This window comes from Saimiri boliviensis, chromosome 16, assembly GCF_048565385.1.
Source record: "Saimiri boliviensis isolate mSaiBol1 chromosome 16, mSaiBol1.pri, whole genome shotgun sequence".
NCBI classification, from domain to species: Eukaryota; Metazoa; Chordata; class Mammalia; order Primates; family Cebidae; genus Saimiri; species Saimiri boliviensis.
This window is the reverse complement of record NC_133464.1, coordinates 30,528,018-30,549,832: the sequence shown is the minus strand read 5'-3', so window position 1 is coordinate 30,549,832 and position 21,815 is coordinate 30,528,018.

Sequence of the window (21,815 nt, the reverse complement as noted above, 5' to 3'; positions counted from 1 at the left end):
TCCACAATGGTTGACCCAATTTACACTCCCACCAACTGTGTAAAAGTGTTCCTATTTTTCCACATCCTCTCCAGCGTCTGTTGTCTCCAGATTTTTTAATGATCGCCATTCAAACTGGCGTGAGGTGGTATTTCAATATAGTTTTAATTTGCATTTTTCTGATGACCAGTGATGATGAGCATTTTTCATATGTTTGTTGACCTCACTTATGTCTTCTTTTGTAGAATGTCTGTTCATATCCTTCACCCACTTTTGAATGGGCTTGTTTGTTTTTTTCTTGTAAATCTGTTTTAGTTCTTTGTAGGTTCTGGATATTAGCCGACTGCATACTCTATTTCACTCCACTGGAATTGTCTCTATTCTTCACACTTTCTGTATGTGCTCTTGTATGGCTGTTCCCTCTTCCTTGAATTTTCTTGTTTCCCCAAATCACCATGGCTCCCTAATCTCTTTCAAATCATGAATCATTTTCCAAAGAGGCCACTATGGCCACTCTACTTAAATTACAAGTCTTCTTCTACCTCTACTACCACTATAAGCTATGTTTTCCCACAAAATCTATCTTCGTCTCACCTATGGAATGCTTAATGTATTTTATTTACTGACTTGCTTACCTGTCTAGACACAAAAAATAAAAATTATAGTGAAGGGCTTTCATCCATTTTGTTCAAAGATTTATACCTAATGCCTAAAATAGTTCCTGTCACATAGTAATGGCTCAATACGAATTTGTTGAATAAGATGAAACCATGGTTCAATATCATTTTTATGAATGATTCATATTGTCATAATAAGTAGTTAGTACACTTATTCAATTGAATAATTTGATGAGATGATTGAATATTTAGGATTTCTTCTATGCACCTATGCCTTATTTGTACCAAAAGTGTATCACATGGTATTTTATTATTAAATATTAATGATATTTATAACAATACTATCGGAACATTTAAAATATTATATATTAAAGACAAATATGTGGCTTCAGATGAAGTAAAAGAGATGTCTTTCTATAGATGTCTTCTGTCTTTGCTTTATGCTTTCAGTTACAGGGAACTTTAAACAAAATATACTTATCATTACCACTTTGCATGATCAAACAAATATATGGCAACTATTATTCACATTTATATTTTTAATATATCTTAGAGTTTAAAAAAGTATTGATGATACATATAAAAGTAATCATGTGATTTAAAGACAACACTTCTTTTCTAGCATAGCATGAAATCTTAATATACTAATGGTAATTGTATTATCTGAAGTAAGCATGAATTATAAGTCCTTACTGTACAAAGATAGAATATGACTCAGATGTTTTTTGACATTGACAAGCTATTGCTATAGCCAGTAAACTATGCTGAACAAAATCTCAGGTGCTCTGACCTCCGTGCACTGTTCTTTCTTGTGACCCATTTATTCATAACACATGTTTTTCTTGTAAATTTGATATGAAACCCAGTCACCAAATATTGATTTTTTTTTTTTTTTTTTGGAGACGGAGTTTCACTCTTGTTACCCAGGCTGGAGTGCAATGGCGCGATCTCGGCTCACCGCAACTTCCGCCTCCTGGGTTCAAGCAATTCTCCTGCCTCAGCCTCCTGAGTAGCTGGGATTACAGGCACACGCCACCATGCCCAGCTAATTTTTTGTATTTTTAGTAGAGACGGGGTTTCACCTTGTTGACCAGGATGGTCTGGATCTCTTGACCTCGTGATCCACCCGCCTCGGCCTCCCAAAGTGCTGGGATTACAGGCTTGAGCCACCGCGCCCGGCCCAAATATTGATATCTTAAGTCAGGTGGTTTCACTCAGAGAAGAAATATTGATATCTTAAGTCAGGTGGTTTCACTCAGAGAATAGTTTAGTGACCTGTAGAGGAAAAAAAAAATTACCCAGCCTGTAATCAGTATACTGCATTGCCATTCTCTTCCCCACCTTAGCTCAATGTACATTGTAGTGAGGCAAGACAAATAATGAACAATAAAAACAAACAGCATGAGGTCATGAAAGCCACAATGAAAAATTAAATTAAAAAAATGGAAAGATAGAAATTTAAATGGGTAGAGGAATAGTCAAAATTTTGAAAGGAATAAAATGAAGTATTTTCTACATAACAGGTGATTTCTTAGGGAAAAACCATAAATGAGACTGTGTTATATTAACCTTTCTAAGGAAAACTTTACTAGGGTATATAGCTAATAGGTGTCCTAAGCAAAATAAACCTTCCTATAGCCAACAATGTCTTACTTCCCAGAACTTGTGAATACATTACCTTATGTGGCAAGATGAAATTAAGATTGCTAATCAACTGACCTTGAGATGATGAGATGTCCTAAATTGCCCAGGTATTCCCTTTGCAATCTCATCACCCTTATAAGGAAAAGAGAGAGACAAAGGAGTCAGAGTTAGAGAAGATATGATGCTGGAAGCAGAGGCCAGAGTAATGGGGTTGTTAGCTTTGAAGAAGCAAGAGGTCCACAATCCAAGAAACATGGGCAGTACAAGAATTTAGGAAAGGCAAAGAAACAGATTAACTTATAGAGCCTCCAGGAAAGAATACAGGCCTGCCAACACTAATTTCAGCCCATGGAGGCTCATTATGGTTTTTTGGTATCTGGATAGTGGATACGATGTTTTCTTAAGACAGTAATGTGCGGTAACTTGTTAATAGTGGCAATAGAAAACAATACAATAGCTTTTTATTGTGCTATTTCTTAATTAGGAAATGTTTAACATATTTAAAAATAAAACTTAGATATATTTCTATTTAATCCTTAGAGAAAATTTATACACATCAATTTAACATTGTTAATATAATATAGTTTTATCTTTTGAAACTTAAAATAATTTGTCTATATTGTGATTTTTTATAATGATGTATAAAGTGGAAAATTCTGATATTACTGGTATCACTTATTATTGTAATTGCTTCCTACCATTTCATTTTGTACTTACACCATAACTATTTCTCTTCTGCTAAACATTTAACCTTTTCTTTTTTTATTGCATATAATGCTGTAAATAAATTGAATTGTTGCTAATATTACTAATGCATCATAATACTCTAGGTCTTGCTTTTTTTGGGCTATCAATATTTCAGCATTCAGAACAAAATAACTTTACTGAACCAGGACAACAAGCAAACCTCTATTTTTTATGATAAAAATAGTATGTCTAGAACAGTGACCATTTGTTTCTATTCCCTCACATCAGTCTATGAGAAAAATAAATGTGTTAGTCCCACTCCTGATATTTAAAGAATATAGTACATCTTACTGATAACTTTACCCTTTCAATTAGCATTCCCTCAGAGATTTCCTTCCTTCACCAGATTAGTCATCAGTGGTGTTCTGACAAGGAATTGAAGATAGCAGTTTTCTTTTATTTGAGCCCACCAAGAAGAAAATATATTTATGTTGTTTTCTTTGGCATAGGTAGCTCACTGTGGCTGATCATAAAGACTTATTATTATTGATATAATAATTTGGCAAGCTGGGATGATCAAAATGGTCTTGCAAGAAAGTGTATATCTATAAAAGCTGAAAAATGTTACTTGAGCAAAACAGGGTATGATTCTATGCTTGAAAATATGACTCAGCATATTGAAAGTTAAAATATTTTGTGAATAATTTTGACAAATAAAATAGTAACTCTAAAATTAGTTTTCTCCATCTACTAATCAGCATGAAGGTGAACAATCATGCTCTTCTGCTCAATTCTAACTCTATTTTAGTTGTGGTAAAGTTAATTTTTTAAAGAAATGGTCTTCAACACATGCAAGTTTCTGTTGATACATTTATTTTGAAAGAATGGAATGGGAGAGACAGAAATGCAAGTATTTATATTTTTAACTTTTTTTATTTTATATTTTTTTTATTGTTGTTGCTTTTGTAATAATTTTTACCAAGCAGCTTTTTGACACTCTTGTTTTTCTGAGCTTGTCTAATCAACAAAGAATGAACCCTCCAAACACATAAAAATAAAATACTCATGGGCGTTTAGCAATGAGGAATTAACTCCTGCTCCAGGGTTTCATAATCCCAGTGTTAGTGAAAAATTTGTGTTCTAAATATGTCTTAATAAAGAAAGAGAACCTAAGCTGGGTGGTGACTATAGAAGCTCTCGTCCCAAGAAGACCCTTAGCAAACATCATCTACTTTTCACATCCTTTTGTGATCTCTCCCTACATTGCAATAGACCTGACCCTGAAGCTCACTTTAACTCACAGAATGACAGAACTAAGAGTGCCAACTTTGGGACTAAATCTTAAGAAGTTTTGGCAGAAGCTACTTTTGCACTTTTAGGAGGCTTGAGCTGCCAAATGCAAAGTTCAGCTTCTTTATTGTACATAAAATGAATAGACTCTGTGGAGAAGCCAAGCGAAGAGGAAGAGGTCCTGAGAGTCCATACAAAGAGATACAGACTTCACAGCTTCCCAGATGATCCAAACTTTCCAGCCCTTCATTTCTCAGAGCCAGGCCACTTAGTGGAATCATCCTGGACATCCCAGTCCCAGTGGCCATCTAATTACAACTACATCAAAGACGCTATGCAAAAACAGCAGAACTGCCCAGCTAAGTCAGATAATAATACATTTGTGTTTTAAGTCACTAATGTTTGTAGTGGCCTTAGAAACCAATAACCAAAGCAGTGATCCATGAACATGGGAGCAGTCATAGTAGTCCTTTGACTCATTATATGTCTTCTAACATTTTGTCATTTAAACAGCCCTATCACACAGCACTTTGGAAAACTGTGCCCTTCTCAGAGATAAGAAAGCTGATGTTTACAGATTTTTATAACAGGTTTTATATATACTGACTCTATATTACACTTCAGCTGTAAAAAACTCAGTGAAAACCATTCAGATATGCATAAGGCAAAAATGATCATGTCATATTTTTGCTTAAAACTTGCCAGTGTTTTATCTTGTTACTCAAAGCTAAATCTAAATCTTTACTAGGCCTGCAAAACTCTAAATGATCTCTATCTCTGTAATGTGTCTGATTCTGTTCCTATTGGTCTCTCTCTCTCTCTCTCTCTCTCTCTCTCTCTCTCTCTCTGACTTTCTCTCTTGCTTTTTCACTCTCATCCTTTTCACCCACCTCTTTCCGCTTCCCTGTTTTATGCCACTAGATTCCTTAATGTTCCTAGATTGGTACACACATTCCTTAAAGTGTTTGCTTTTGTTTTTTCTGTCAGTAATAACTGCTTAAATTGCTAAGTAGTAGGTGACAGACATTGAGTTTTAAAATTTTTAATGTAAACTACAAATCAACCCGTAAGGTATATTGCGCATTTAGAGAAATTGAGACAGAGAACATTAAGACCCTTGCCAAGATAGCAAGAGTCTTAATTATAAAGACTTGTTATTGTTATTTAATATAATAGTTTGGCAAGGTGGGGTGATCAAAATGATCTTGCAAGGAAGTGCATATCTATAAAAGGTAAAATAAAGTTGCTTGAGCAAATCTGGGGACTATTCTATGCTAGAAAATAGGAATTACCACATTAAAAAATTAAAATATTATATATTTGAGCATAGTGAATAATTTTGACAGATGAAAAGAAGCATATTAATTCTGAAATTAGTTTTTAATAAAAGAACCAAGATTTGGTTACAAGATCCCTGGCCCAGAATTCCTACAGTAAAGCACAGTAGTACAGCTCTCTGAAATACTCTTCTGTTAGATATTCGAACAGTTATTTCTCAACTTTCTTTATGCCTTTGCTCCAATGCAGTCTCATAAAAAGGGTCACTTTTCTAACTCTATATAAAATTAGAAGATCTCTATCCACCTACCCTACTTTATTGTTCTTCATGGCACCAATAATGGTTTGGTATGAATATTTATTTATTCATTGTTTATCTGTCTTTCTCCTAAAAATTAAAAAAGTAGAGAATTTTTCTTTGCAGGTTACTTCCAAGTCCTAGTGCCAAGAATGGTACCTAAAATGCAATAGGAACTAAATAAATGTTTGTCAAATGAAAATAAAAGGAAGACATAATTTCGATCCACTTTGCAATATGAATATACTTTGACCATACACTGCTTCTCTATTTTTACTCTATCAGACTGCAACTTGTTATTTAAATACTAATTTTCATTTATATTTTATATTTTCATTTACACTTTACATTTTGTGACTCAAGTTGGTTATAGATTTTTTGAGTTCAGGATACAACTAAGTTTTTAATAACCCATTACTTTATGCATTATGAGCAAAGAAATCCATTTCTTAAGTGTGCCTAATTCTCTTTAATGGGTTACAAACTCAACAACAAATTCTAGTAACAATGACTTCGAGATCTACATTGCAGTATGTATCTAAATTCTAGTTAATAACATTGGCTTATATCGTACCATCAATTTTCTTATTGTAAAATGGGATTGGTGATGTTAATGTCGGTATATGTTTACATATGAGTAATGATAGGTTACATTATGATGCAATGACAATATGTATTGGAATTCAGAATAAGTTTTGAGGGTGAGCTTCAGAAAAATTATATATAAAAACCCTAACAAGGTTTACAGCCATGTGTAATATAAAACATTTATATTTCTGCATTGAAATCCATGAATAACTATAAAAAGTAGAATTTTTTAAAGATAGCAAGTAGCCTTAGGATAGGATAGTTCAAAACTTGTCATGTTTTAGCTGCTACATGTTACAATAAAACTTTTCATTTTTGAAAGTTTTTATAAATGAGTCAGATAGAAAAATGAGAAGTGGGCTGGGCACGGTAGCTGATGCCTGTAATCCCAGCACTTTGGGAGGCCAAGGCGGGTGGATCACATCTCTGCTAAAAATACAGAAAAAAATTAGCTGGGCGCGGTGGTGCGTGCCTGTAGTCCCAGTTACTCGGGAGGCTGAGACAGGAGAATTGCTTGAACCGGGGAGGTGGAGGTTGCAGTGAGCCAAGGTTGCATCACTGCACTCCAACCTGGTACCTGGTGATGGAGTGAGACTGTCTCAAAAAAAAAAAAAAAAAAAAAAAGAAAAATGAGAAGTAAAACGACCAAAGTTTATAACTTTCCAACTTATGGAAGCCACTATATATTAAAAGATTATCAACCTCTCTAATGTTTAGTAATTGCACATTAAGTTTACACATACTGATTTTACCTAACATTATTAAATTAAAATAATTCATAATATTAGTATAGAGAATGTTGTGAAGATATAACCTATTTTATATGCTTTTAAAAACACAGACAATCCCTAACTCATAATAGGTCAACTTAAGATATTTCAACTTTATGATGGTGCCAAAGCAATATGCGTTCAATAGAAACTGTGCTTTGAGTACCCATACAACGGTTCTGTTTTTCACTTTCAGCAGCATTCAATAAAGTACGTGAGATATTTAATACTTTATTGTAAAATATGCTTTGTGTTGAATAAGTTTGCACAACAGCATGCCAATGTAAGAGTTCTGAGCACCTTAAAGGAAGGGTAGTCTAAGTTATGATGTTTAGTAGGTTAGCTTATTAAATCCATTGTTGATTTACAATATTTTCAACTTATGATGGGTTTAGTGGGACAGAACCCCATCATAAGTCAAAGAAAATCTGTAGTGTAAACTGATAAAAATGGTTTTGCTTGTGGGAAGAGCTTTCTAACCTGACGTCTTCACAGTAAGCCTGGATTTACCAATTTATACACATGTCATAAGACCAAATCCTAAGCCCTTGGATTTTATTATCCTTATAAGATATTGAGAATTAACTAAATGTCATATGTGTCATCATGAAGACACTCCTCTTATAAATCTCTCAGCACTTGGGAATGGTGCAGTTAATTATTTTAATATGTTGAGCTGCTTAATGGTATAGCCTACTGGAATATATTTCCACATTAATACACAAAAATGTAATAGAATGCCTTAAATTATATAGATGCTGAAAGGCCTAAGCAAAGGCATGGCCTCTGTTTATTTCATTGCCTACTAGATTATTCCAAGAACAGAAAGTGCTTATTAATCTATTTAGTTGAACATTTTAAATTTCTATTGTCCAACCAATTTGAATTATTATACATATTCTTGATAGTTATAATGCATACAATACAAAGACTTTGTGAAATTTGCACATTTTGCTATTTGTTATTAGCTGACCAAAAATTCACTAGGATTGTTGAAGAATGAAATAAAATAGCATATTACAATGTGAAATGAATAAGAAAGAAGTAAAGTTTCAGAGTATCTTGAAATACTGACTTCATTGAAGTAGAGGATGATGTTTACTCTTGGCCAAAGCAAATAGCAAGTGTATTATTTTGGAGAGAAAAAAGTTGAGTTACAGGCTGGGCACAGTGGCTCACACCTGTAATCCCAGCACTTTGGAAGGCTGGGGTGAGTGGGTCACCTGAGGACAGGAGTTTGAGACCAGCCTTGCCAACATGGTAAAACCTTGTACAAAAATTAGCAAGTCATCGTGGTGTGAACCTGTAATCCCAGCTACTAGGGAAGCTGAGGCAGGAGAATCACTTGAATCCAGGAGACTCAGGTTGAATCCAGGAGACTCAGGTTGCAGTGACCCGAGATGGAACCACTGCACTCAAGGCTGGGTGACAGAGCAAGACTCCATCCCCCAACCTCCACCAAAAAAAAAAAAAAGTTGAGCTACAGTTTTCAAGTACCTTTTAGTAATCATGGGCAGAAAAGCTGCAATGCCTTTCTCTTAAAGGTGATCATCAACTTTGGACAAGATTTGCCGAAAAGGAAGATGAGGCTGGTAAAATGGGACTATCAGAAAAATTGATCTTTCAATCAAGTGGTCATGCCATAATGAGGTTTTGAGTAATTAATTGTCATGATGCCTGATCAGAACTTGGGAAATAGGAATTTCATAGAAAAACATTTTTAAATTGCCAACTGCCCTTACTTCTAATAGTGAAGATCCTTCAAAATATCTCTTGACAATTATAACTCCAATTTATAATTATGAAAATATCCCTACTGTTGAAATAAAGGGGCTCAGACAAAAGCAGACAAAAGGCCTCCTGAGGGTTCCTCTCATTACATTGAAGTAAAGTACATGTGAGTGCATGGCCAAAGAAGGCTAATAAGAAAATGATATATGTCCCCTTTAAGATAATGCCGTGTGGACTCACTTTAGAATAACTGATACTTGCAAATATGTAATTAATACACAAAATATTAAGCATATATAAGATAAATAAGGATGAGGTATTAATATGTTTTAAATAAGAACATGATATTAAAATATGCCAGAGAAAATGTAGGCACTGTTAAATCAGGTTTAGCCTAAATCTACCTCCTTACATATTTTAAGTTCAGTCTAAAGGTTTCTCTGTATATTATGAATTTAACCTAAATAGAACTGTAAACTAACTGTAGTCTATTCTTGTGTCAGTCACCAAGTTTTGGCCAATCAAAGGTGGCTGCTCAAACTGTTCAAATAAGGCAAACACCAAGCAGTAACCAATTCAGCTGTTTCTGTGCCTCACTTCTGTTTTTCATATGTCACTTTCCTTTTTCAGTTCATAAATTTTCTTCTACTGAGAAAGGAGACCTAAGCATCTAAGACCACGTCCCCCTTGACATCCACATTGTATTTCAATAGGAAAAGTAAAAGCTGGCAGACAGGGCACCATCTTTATTTGCCCTCCTGTAGATCGCAGGCATGATATGGAAGAATCTTTCTGGAAGGCGTTGCTTTTACTTAAATAGGATCAAACCCCCACCTAAGCCACATACCGAATGCCTACTCCATGGATCAAGACCCTTTCACATATAATTTCTAGAGTTGTAAGCACAAGACCCTTTCACGTGAAATTTCCAGAGTTGGAAGCCCAAGACCCTTTCACCTGTAATTTCTAGAATTGTAAGCCCAACACCCTTTCATGTGTAATTTCTAGAGTTGTAAGACTTTATATAAAGGCAGGAATTTTCTTTGTTAAGGTGAGCTCTGCTGTTAGGCAACTATGCCACCCTGTTCCTGGCTGAATAAATTACCCCTTCCTTCCTAGTTCTATGTTTGAGAGGTTTGTCGTGCAGCTTTCCTGCTTTACTGCCACTTGGCTACTCTGGATTCTCTAAGCCTACTCTGGCTTGGAAGACTGCTAAATTATTTAATCATTCTTTGCTCAATGAATTATTTTAAAATTTAATTTGGCTGGAGTTTTTCTTTTAACAGCATATTCAGCCATTTTACTTTACTGTGTCCTCCAAAATTGATTCATGATTGTTCAGTATATCAGACAGTTTAAATAAATCAAAAACCAAGATTAACAAAAATAAGTAATTGTATAATTGAGGGGGAAGAAAGGCACAAAGAGAAAAAGAAACAACTTTGGAAATATACGATTATTTATTTACTTATTGCTAGAAAAACAAACATAAGTTACTGATTGTTCATACATGGGGGTCTTGAGAATGAAGACCCAGCTTCCCAATGAGTTATAAAGACTTACAGGCCATTTTGAGATTACAGAAAAAATGGAGGCTTAGATACTGGTAAAATAGGATATGAGAAAAGGAGAAGAGGCTTAGCTAGGAATGGTGGCCTTATTATGTAGATGAAGCTTCTTTCAGGGAGTATAGATAGCAAATGTCTATTTTTGGAATTTTAGAGGTATCAGATTCTTAATCTCTTCTAGACTTGGGGAAAGAGATAGAAAGGGGAGGGGACATGGCTGCTTAATGAGGATTTTCTACAGATGCAAATTTTCCTCACTTAAGACAGCTTTGCAAGGCCACTTTTGTTCAAGATTGCCAAGTGCTAGTCATTTAAAAAATATACTGTTTATATTTAGCATAAAGGCAGGTGCATTGGGGAGGACTGGTAAATATTTCTGAAGAACTGATTTAGGAAATTTTACTTGATGTATAAAGTTGTAATGACTGTTTTGATTTTGAAAAATCACTTGGAACCCCCAAAGCAATGGCAAAAAAAGCCAAAATAGATAAGTGGGATCTAATTAAACTCCAGAGCTTCTATACAGCAAAGGAAACAATCATTACAGTGAACTGGCAACCAACAGAATGGGAAAAATTTTTTGCAATCTACCCATCTGACAAAGGGCTAATATCCAGAATCTACAAAGAAGTAAAACAGATTTATAAGAAAAAAACAAACAAACCCATTCAAAAGTGGGCAAAGGATATGAAGAGACACTTTACAGAAGAAGACATCTATGAGGCCAACGAACATATGTAAAAACACTCAACATCACTCATTAGAGAAATGCAAATAAAAACCACATTGAGATTCCATCTCACACCAGTTAGAATGGTGATCATTAAAAAATCTGGACACAACAGATGCTGGAGAGGATGTGTAGAAATAGGAACACTTTTACACTGTTGGTGGGAGTGCAAATTAGTTCAACCATTGTGGAAGACAGTGTGGCAATTCCTCAAGGACCTAGACATAGAAATACCATTTGACCCAGCAATCTTATTACTAGGTATAGACCCCCAAAATTATAAATTGTTCTATTATAAAGAGCCATGCACACGTATGTTCACTGCGGTACTGTTTACAATAGCAAAGATCTGGAACCAACCCATATGTCCATCAATGATAGACTGGATAAAGAAAACGTGGCACATATACACCATGGAATACTAAGCAGCCATAAAAAACGATGAGTTCATGTCCTTCATAGGGACATGGATGAATCTGGAAACAATCGTTCTCAGCAAACTGACACAAGAACTAAAAACCAAACACTGCCTGTTATCACTCATAGGTGGGTGTTGAACAATTAGAACATGTGGACACGGAGGGGAGCATCACACACTGGGGACAGTTGTGGGGGTGTAGGGGAGGGACAGCAGGGGTTAGAAGAGTAGGGATAATGAGGGAAGAAATACCAGATACAGGTGATGGGGGGATGAAGGCAGAAAACCACCTTGCCATGTATGTACCTATGCAACAATCCTGCATGATCTGCACATGTACCCCAGAACCTAAAGTACCATTAAAAAAAAGAAGTCACTTTGAATCTCAACATATCAATGTCAAATATTCACTAGTTAACTTAGAACCAGTTACTTAAACACTTCGCTTATAAAAGGTGTTTGACACTGAATTGATCTTTTGAGCAGTTTTTCAAATTCTTCATTAATATTACTATTATCAAGATTATATTTTCAAGGTGATCTATCTGTTGTTAGGAATCATAAAATTCATTATTACTGAAGCAAATTAAGAAAACCTTTTATGATTTTTAACCTATCTTGTATAAGTTTAAATCACTTAAAGCAAAAAGAGTCAAATGAAATAATACTGTCACTTTACTTTCACAGCAGTTCTGCTGCATTTCTGTTGGTCAAGCAGCAAAAACACAGAATAATAAACTTTCATGAAAGAAAATAATGACTTCATTACTTATTTACTCATTTACATATCTACACTATTTTATTTTTCAAAATATTTTTTTAACCAAAATTAAAATTCTATGCTCCCCAAAAGACTGAATGTATCCCTCATCTTGGCCATGGGCTTTCCAAAGTAAACCTGAAAAACTAGTTCTGATCATGATGGGAAGGAGGGGTCTGGCATATCTCATTACTCTCTTCTCTCTTTGGATTTCAGGTGCAACTGACCATCATTAACATTAAGACAAAGATCTTAAGAGGGATAAAACAGGCTCTTTTTAACCATCAGGTACCACATTCCAACCTGACTCAAATATAGAAATACACGACAGACAGGAGGCACTGAAGGAAATAGAAATATTTTACTCCAAAATATATTTAATTTATTTTGAAATGGCCCAAAGCTGTCTCTTGTGGGCAAAATCTGCACTCTGTAGAAATCCTCTTGTTTTTCTAGGTCTTTTCCTGATACAGGAGAAATTAACTATGGCACCTTTTTAGTTCTGATTAGAGATATTAACTATCTATTCTCTCTGTAGTCTGCTGCCTAGAGGCTTTATCGGCATAATAAGAACTTTGGCCTCCACAGTTCCTTATCTTAACCCACACAATATTTTCTATTAATCTCAGGTCTTTGGCTAATAATGTAACTCCTCCAACAATCAAACATTCTTTGAATCCACCTGTGACCTGGAAGCCCCCACTTCAAGTTGTTGTGCATTTCCAGATTTAACCATTGTACCCCTCACATGTAATGATTGATGTCTGCCTGTGACTTCTGTCCCCTAAAATGTATAAAATCAAGCTATAACCCAATCACCATGGGCAAATGTCTCCAGACCTCTGGGGGCAGTGTCACAGGTATTGGTCACTCATATTTGGCTCAAGATAAGCCTCTTTAAATATTTTATAGTTAGACTCTTTTTGTCAACATTTTTATCTCTTAAAAGTATTAATGAGCAAATAAAATATCCTTGATTTGCTATAGGTTATTCTTTTCAGTTTTCTTAATTGTAAACATAGTGGACAGATAATTCATTATTTTTTCTCAACGACTTATGTAACCAAGCATAAGTTTTCTGTAAACTAACACACAGCATGTGCTTCTTAACAGAGCTATAAATTAAACTTAATTAATAGATTTTTGTAACTCTCCTTGGCTCTATTTTAGTTAATGTTCAGTAATTAGCTCAAATTAAAGTCTTTATAGCCCTTGAATGCACTTAATGCATATTCACTTCCATTTTCTCTTTTGCTTCAAAGAGTTTAAGTAATTTGGTTCCAAGGTCATGATGCTGTTAGGTTGCAAATTTAGGAATACGGTACTATCTAAAATTAAATTCTCACATTTTTGCTTTATGCTTTTTAAAATCTCTCTGTGATACCACGAAGAATCACAACACTTAGAAAGTTGATATTACTGCCATTGATATTTTCTCAACCAACCCAATCACAAAGGTACTTTCCAACTTTCTCTAGTTTGCTTAGCTCCTTCCTATTTCTGTTACTGGCAGCAAATCTGCTGCAGGTCTGCAGCAACCCCACTTTCTGCCCTCTCAGAAAAAAGAATTTGACCAAGCGTCATAGGTGAGAATGAGAGACTGAAGCAAGTTTTAGAGCTGGAGTGAAAGTTTTAAGAAAGTTTTAGAGCAGGAACGAAAGTAAATTACACTTGGAAGAGGGCCAAATGGGTGACTTTAGCGATCAAGGGCACGGTTTGACTTTTTAAATTGGGGTTTATATGTTGGCATGCTTTTGGGGTCTTGTGTTACTTTTCTGCTGATTCTTCCCTTGGAGTGGGCTGCATATGTGCTGTGGCCTGCCAGCACTTGGGAGGGGCCGCATGTGCAGTGTGTTTACTGAAGTTGTGTACACGGTCTCTTGAGGGCCAGAACCCAGTTAAACCTTGATATATTTGCCTCTTAGTGTGCATGCTTGAGCCCACTCACCCAACTCCTAGGGTCTTATCAGGAAGCTGCTGATCACTAGTTTAAATGTTTTTTTCTGCTATTGGGAGACTGTGTTTTCCTGGTGCCAGTGGCAGAATTATTATTTTAGAGAAACCGTGTAACAACTGCCAGACCATGACCTGATGGTGGCCTGACATTCCTGATTGGGTCAGGGAAGGCTTCTCCTGCTCTGTTCATGTCTGGCTAGCTACCACTTGTAACTCTTCCCAGTTATTCTCTCTTGTATCTTCACTGCCCATGCTACCCATTTTCTTCTGAATTACAAGATGGCAGTTCTGCTTATATAACTCAAGTATATTAATTCTAGCTCCATAGAATCTCAACTTCATCTCCAGTATTTTTATACTTTTGCATATAGATTATATTATATTTTATACTTTTGCATATAGATTATATTATACTGTTGCATATAGATTCAGCTATCCCTAAAACAAAAACAAACAAACAAAACTGCTACTGTGTATACATTCTTGTAAATACGTCTTTATAATTAACATTAAGAACAGTGTTATTACCTCTGTTTCAGAGATATGGAACATATGATTCAGGAAACTGTACTTACAGAAAGACACAAACAACTAGAAATAAAAACTTTTGAAATAAACAGAGGCTCTCAGGGAGGATCTAGTAGAATAAGGATACCTAGGCTATACATGTATGTAACTGAGTTTGGGAACCATGGATTTTTAGAGAAACTCATCATGTCTTTATGATTTTCTACGGTAGTAAAAAGCAGCCTGGGTTTATGCTTGGGGAAACAAATGGGAGAACTGAGCTGCATTAGGATTTTACTATGTGTGTAAATGAGAAAAAGTAATAGGAGTTGTTAAAAATCTTTCTGAAGAGTTTTAGGAGTGATAGATTAAATCACAACAAAGGGGTGAAGGAGGGTAATAGAGACAAATGGGAAAGAAATATAGGAATAAAAGAAAGTTCTAGAACAGCATTAGATTTCTTGATAAGCTCAATTAATAGACATAGAAGTACTTAGCAAATATTTTGGAACAAAAAGCTTTATTAAATGACTAGAAAATTTTAATATTTCAGAAGTAGATCATTTTCTTCTTATAATAAGGTCTAGTCTATTATGGGTTAGGATCACTCATACATTTTTAAGTTAAGAAAATTAAAGATGAAAAGATTAATAAACCAAGACCCAAGATTTTATATAATACTAAATTTGGATAAAATCAGAATTACTGACTTATTCTGAGATCTTTATTCTATTGCTATTAAAAATATTTTAAGGCCGGGCATGGTGGCTCACATCCATAATTCACTTTGGGAGGCCAAGGTAGGCGGATCACAAGGTCAGGAGTTCAAGACCCATCTGACCAATGTGGTGAAACTCTGTCTCTACTAAAATACAAAAATCAGCTGAGTTTGGTGGTAGGCACCCGTAGTCCCAGCTACTCAGGAGGTTGAGACAGGAGAATCACTTGAACCCAGGAGACGGAGGTTGCAGTGAGCCGAGATTGTTCCATTGCACTCCAGCCTGGAGAACAGAGTGAGACTCCATCTCAAAAAAAAAAGAAAGAAGAAGAAGAAGAAGAAAAAAAAAATATATATATATATATATATTTAAATTAAGCAATAATTGATTATTTTTACTATTCATTTAGTTACTATTATTAGAGGTACCCTATGTCAACCTTTACTATTTTTATCTGATGATAACTTATTTTAACCTTTGTTGTCATTTAGGATCTGTGTCTTCTGGGTGAAAAATTAGGTAATGATTCTTACTTGGGAACAGTACCAAATAATAACATATGTAGCTGACTATCACAATATAGTTAGATATTCAAAAGTGATATAAAAGGACAGAGTTCTATATTGACAAGAAGACAGTCACAACCAATAACATTCATCAAAAATTACCATCAATAGCTATTTCTAATACTTAGCATTGTCATACAGGTACACAGAAGAAAGGTTGCCATTTGCTTCCCTGAAAGCTAGGATGTCATGTCATTCTACTCTTTATTCAGACTAGTTGGTCATTTTAACCATTTATTTTGCTTCTCATTCCAAAGTATGGTGAAGAAAACAATTTTTCCTAGACTTCTTAGTTTATTTTAATTTAAAAAAAAATGATCATCTTCGCTCTCAACTTCTTCCCCTGCTTATTTGGGATGTCAGTTGATGCTAAGTACACGAGTCAATTACATAATCTTCCTGCTGTCTAACCCTTCCTGCTTTTATCTTTACCTCAAAATTGGTTTAGTGACCTCTCCCTGTTCCAAACGGTCCCTGATCTAAATGTTGGAGCAACTTAGTACATTCTTGGAGTTACAATTTTTTTAAATTCCATATGATCTTAAGAAACCAAATTCTAGTGCTGTGGATACAATAAAATCAATTTAAGTCTGATATAATAGCCAAAGTAAGAGAGCTCATCATCAAAATCCAGCAATCAGAACTTAATTTATTAGAAATAAGAATTCAAGAAAGGTGTCTAGTGAAGGATTTTAATATGAAGTTTGGCCACCATTTTTCATACATCCTTATATACACATCTTTCTTATGGTGCTCTACCATACTGACTATAGATTTAGCCTTCTGATAATTTTTCCAGTAAGTAGACAGTAGCACATTGAATGTAAGAAGAGGCTTGAACATTAGTGTTATGTCTCTGCTTACTTCCTTGGGCCCCTGCCAATATCATGATAAAAAGCCTGGGCAACCTACTGACATATGGGAGACCATGGGGAACAAAGCAATGTCATTGGATTTAAGGCCATTAGGCTCATTCTGCTCACCAAACAGTTGCATATTCACAAATGGGCAGAGTTAAGATCAGCTGACTCACTTGACTGTTGGTAGATTTGGGAGAAAATGTAAAAGCTTACTGTTTTTACTTTATAAGTTTGAGATTAGTTTGTTATACAGCAGTAGCTAACAATTAGAGAATGTTTATAAAGAATAATATTTTAAAACATTCTTAAGGAACTATCATTCTTCCAGATAATATATGTCTTCTAAAATGGAAAGTTGTTTTAGTACTGAGAGGAAGATGAACCAAGGATGAATCTGTTAAATGTGAAGACATAAAAACCAAAGAAGGATTTTATTTCAATAGTTTATATTCTGCTCTGAATATCTATTATAGAACAATATTCAGCTACAACGGACAGTGTCAACTTTAAGGATGATGCTCAAACCAATGGGTCAACAACTGTACTAATTTCTGAATTTTTCAAGGTAATTTTCAAATTAGAACAACAAGGAAGACTGTGAGTAGATCAAATCTTTGATGTAAGTGATGCAAATTTGAGTGATAACATGTGACAGACTAGGAGGCTTTAGAACCCATCTAACAGATTTCTAAAAGCATATGGCTCAAAGATATAAGAATCATTGTCTGGAAATATCTGTCTCAATAAAAGCTCAGATTTCAGAATAAGATGTAAAACAAATATTAAGTGAGAGGACATAAAATATATAAACCTATGTAACGGGAATTGTATACAGTAAACACATTCAGAAATAGGAAAAAAAAAAAAAGCCCAGAACAACACGGGGAGGAGGAAATATGGGAGAGAACAGAATAAAAGTTTATCTATTTTATGGTAATGTCGTATTCAGTCCCTGAAGAAATTCAGATTCAGAGTCCTTGAACTTAATGTACTACACAGTAACTCCTGCAGAACTTGAGTCTGATTTCATCTCTGCCACTTATCTTGAACAAATGGAGCATTTTATTTATCCCAATTTCCTTATCATATAAAAACAGCAATGATTCATAGATGATTTGGGAGTGCTAAATAGCAAAGCATGTGGGTAACATTTCATAATCAGACAGTAAAATTAATATGGAAACTGATTTTTAACTAATTACCTAGCATAGACCTATCAACTTCATGGTCCACATAAGGCAATTCAAAATATTACTACAAATTATATACAAGAATATCTTGTCTACCTCTAGACAACTCAAAAATAGACAAAAAGGAAAGAAGACAATGTTAAATTCTCAAATGCCCAGAATATACTAATATATAAATAACTGTGATGATTTTACTGCACTTAAATGCAACATGAATTTTAATAGGTAATAAATTATAATGGAGGGGCCTATGATTTTGGAAATTGTAAGAGAAAGTAGTAAAACATTTGCTTTGTATGTGTAAGAGTAGATTAGTAAAGACGAATAAAAACTAACACTTCTGAGCATGACATAATTAAAAAAACAGATAAGCTTCTGTAAAACTATAGACTTCAGTAAAATAATGACTTACATGACATTCTGAATTTTATTTTAGGAAAGATATAATTTTTAATAAATGTTTTCTCATGTACATATTCCACAGGAAGAACATATTTTACTTAAACCATTTTATTAAATTTGATGACACAAACCTCTATTAATAGAAAATAATTCAAATAAACTATGACGTAAAGTAAATTTAAAATCTTGTGAAGCACAAAATTAACAGAGTGTGTTATTGCACCTGTAGTTTTAATGTGATTATTAATCATTCAAATGTGTGAAAATCACTGCAGTTCTTAGGAAGCAGGTCATCAATATAGCCTACATCTATTAGAAAACCACCCTACCACATCACCCATAGTATAAATGGAAAACTTCTCATGCTTCTGCATATTTTTACAGTCACAGTACAATTCCTGATTTATTATTTTAATTTGGATTGTGTTCACCTCATTTCTCTTTGATAGAAATCTTTTGTTTTCTCTTCTGTACCTCAGTCAATGTTTAGATTCTGGGTTCTAATGCAAAGTTAATTGATGCAGGCAAAGTTCATAAAATAGTTTTATGTAATTTTTATTTTGAGATCACTTCAAATGTAATGAAAGCTTGGAGAGTTTTCACAAAATTTACAACTTTCACTTAGATTAGCTAACTGGTACATTTTTATGTTTTCTTAATTGTTTTGTCTCTCTCTCCACTGAGGCATGTACTTTGAAATGATGTAAATATTATTCTCCTCAATGTTTAATCTACAAATTTTTACACCCTCAACTCTTGTATAAATCCATGATTATTATCATGGCTTCAAAAGTGATTTTTAACCTTATTATTTCTAAGTGTGTTAATCGTTTGTTGACACTCTAATGGAGAGCCGACCTTTCTCTGTTATCTGTGCATCTATGGATCTATCTAGCTATCACATATCTATTATTTATTCTCATTTGTTATCTGTATGGACTTATGGGTTTCCTTTTTATCGAGTGGGCTGTATTTGTAAACTGCTACCATTTTTTTTTTTATGTTCAAGTTTTTCTAGATTTGGCAAGGTGAAACTCCTTCAGTATAGCTCATGTGTTAACCGACATGACCCCATAATACTTTGAACACTTCCTTACTTTTTAGCACAACAGGATGTTGCAGTTGCAGCTTGTGCTTTCTCTGCCTTTAATCTCTGCATGAGATCAGCTGTCCTTCTCTAAGGTGCCTTCATTATTTTTATTAGGGGATGATATTTAAAATCAAAATCAGGGTTTAGATATATTCATTGCTATTGATGCTACTGGTCGTCTTGTGTCAAAGACCATTCAGCAAATAGAGTTACAAAATATACATGTACTTGTATATATGTTTGCATATAGTAAGAAGATGTATATTGATGTGTATGTATGTGTATTAAAATCGTGAGTTTATACTGAAACTCCCATCTTTGATATAGCCAAGCTTTTTCTAGACTCTCCATATTTCATAGTTGTACTATTCTTCTCTAACATCGTTTTGCAATGCATGAAAAGCTTTTTTATAAATGCTACACTAATAGCACTGTGAAAAACAATTCTACTAAGTCAAGTTCAAGAATATTTTTTTAAAAAATATCTTTAGACTTGGTGATATTTGCTTTTATACTTTGGTTTCATTCTGCATCAATTCATATATATATATGAATTTATATATATATATATAATATATGCTCACACAAACCTATATGTAATATGTATATAATTATTCTCTTTTTTAACAGTTTCATATCACAACATTGTGTGAATATAACCTTTTTTTCAGCAATCTCCTATGTATTAGAGTTTAGTTGCTTCCAACCTTTTGCAATTACAAAACAATGCTGTTATCACCTTATATGAAATATATTTTTGAACTCTTAGGGACACATCTTAAGAATAAATTCCTGAAAGGGGGAATTATAGTTTTATTTCAGTTAATGTCAAATATTCTAAAGTATTATTCTGAATCACTGTAAAAGCAAAATAATTGGACTTTCCACCTTTCTGCACATATTCTCTAGTTTCAGCACAGAGCCAGCCTATGACTAAATCTACAAAAACAGTTACAAAACAAGTAAAATCTAGACATTAAACTAACTATAATTATACATTCATAAAAATACAAACACATTTCTCAGTATGTGGAGAAACAACACAAAGCACAGAGTCCATACTTTATGATTACACACATACACACATATATTGACTCTTTGATTACACACACACACACACATACATACACACACATATATATACACACACACATCTATGTATATGTATGTATTTGCATATATATGTGTATATGTATGATACAATTACATCCATAAAATATATATATGTGTGTTTGTAATTATAAAGTGTAGACTCTTTGTCCATATATAAAGATTAGCTTTATATGTTTCTCTTTATATATGCTATATAGCTCTCTCCATATATGCTATATATAAATTAGCATGTACATGTCATACAAACAAGTAAATGGCATATATACATATATATGTCTATATCCCATACATATATGTGGCATACAAACAAGTAAAGGTAATCTCAGTGTTAAGACATCAGGACAGTTAATACTTTTGGAGTCTGATAGCGACACAGGAAGAACAAGGAGGATGAAAGTTGTTGAATAATATTCTTTGACATGACCAGGGTACTCATGAAGTGACAGTGCCCAATTGGGAGAGAGTTGTTAAGCAGACAATTTATCAATTATATATTTTTGTGTATAAAGTAAGTAATTATTTAATAAAACATTTAAATGATAAAGTACATCTCTTTTATTATTTTCTTAAAATTCTTTCCAACTATAACGCAAAATATTTTGAGTTTAAGGATGATAGTAAATGCAGCAACTTTTGGAATATATGTAAAACTTTAGAAAGAATATGCATGTTTTACAAAGCATCACAAAGCTTACAAAATTGTGTGTATCATTTATAAATGTGGATAAATTTTGGACTTTTTGAAGATTTTACTATGTAAAGGCTTATAGTCAAGACAGTTAATGTTAACTACTTTAATGGCAACTATTGAGATCTCAGTGACATAACTAAACCAAAGTATATTTCTCATTAAAAAAACTGATTTAGATCTGGTGACTACATAGGGCATCTTTATTCTATTTAGTAACTGTTATTCCAACAAGTTTTACCAATTATGGCTCCACTATCTCCACACATGGCCACCATAGGCACTGCAAGAGGACAGGAGATAAAAAACAAACATACTCGTGTTAACAGTCTCGACCCGAAGTCACACACTCACCATTCACTAGTC